The following is a 1,046-nucleotide window of genomic DNA, read 5'->3' as shown; positions in this document are numbered from 1 at the left end:
TGTGTGTAAGGATGTCTGAGTAAGAGTGAGTGTGTGTGTGTGTCAGCAGCTAAGAATGTGTATTTGTTTGTGTGTGTGTGTGTGTGTGTGTGTGTGTGTGTGTGTCAAGTTTATCTAAACAGAGAGAGAGATTAATAGTTAAAACAGACTGGCCTCTTAATGTGGCTGGCTCCAGAATCCAACGTGAGCTGGCTGACCCCCCTTGACCCCTGGCCGTGACAAGAAGGTGCAAAGCCTTCGTCTCTCCTCTAAATACAGGACTCTCGTTCCATTGAGAGAACAAAGGAAATGAAAAAAAAAAGAAAAGAAATAAGGATAAAAAAGACAAAAACAAGAACAAAGGTTCAATATTTTGTGTTATTGGAAAGTCATGTCTAAAGTATGAGCATTCTAATACAATCACAGGTAGGTCTCAGATAAATGCATGTTATCATATCATAACACAGGCACACAGGAAAGGCAAAAAAAAAAAAAAACGCACAGAACACTACTTGATCTTATAGTACAAAATTTTTTTCAAGCACACAGAAACCACTGGTTCACATGGGGAAAGGTAACAACAAAGAGTATACAATCCAGGAGTTCTTAGAAAGAGTTGCACTCCAGCAACCCCATAGAAATCTAATCAGCCTGCTATCACATAAAAACCAAACATTAATAATTATACACAAATATAAATTGATTCCCTAACCGTAAGGGGATGGATTTTAATCTCACTGCTGACAGTTGCAAAATCACAGCAGCATGCAAACACACGCAAACAAAAAAATGCACACACAGCCAGGCAGAAAAAATGAAGAGAAAAAAATACAAGTGTACTCTAGAAGCAAAAAATATGAAAATTGTATATTTCCAAAGTATAAAGAAGTGATATTGTTCCACAAAGGCGTAAATCATGTCCATATGAATAGATGTGTGTGATCCCCTCATAAAACAGCGTGTTTTGACCTTTATAGTGGGTTCATCAGACACACATCAAAGGATCATTCACACCAATTTTTCCCATCAAGATGAGCCAAATTTCATACAGCCGTTCACTAGAAAAG

The sequence above is a fragment of the Austrofundulus limnaeus genome, unplaced genomic scaffold (genome assembly GCF_001266775.1).
Source record: "Austrofundulus limnaeus strain Quisiro unplaced genomic scaffold, Austrofundulus_limnaeus-1.0 Scaffold2468, whole genome shotgun sequence".
Classification (NCBI taxonomy): domain Eukaryota; kingdom Metazoa; phylum Chordata; class Actinopteri; order Cyprinodontiformes; family Rivulidae; genus Austrofundulus; species Austrofundulus limnaeus.
This window is presented reverse-complemented; position numbering follows the sequence as displayed.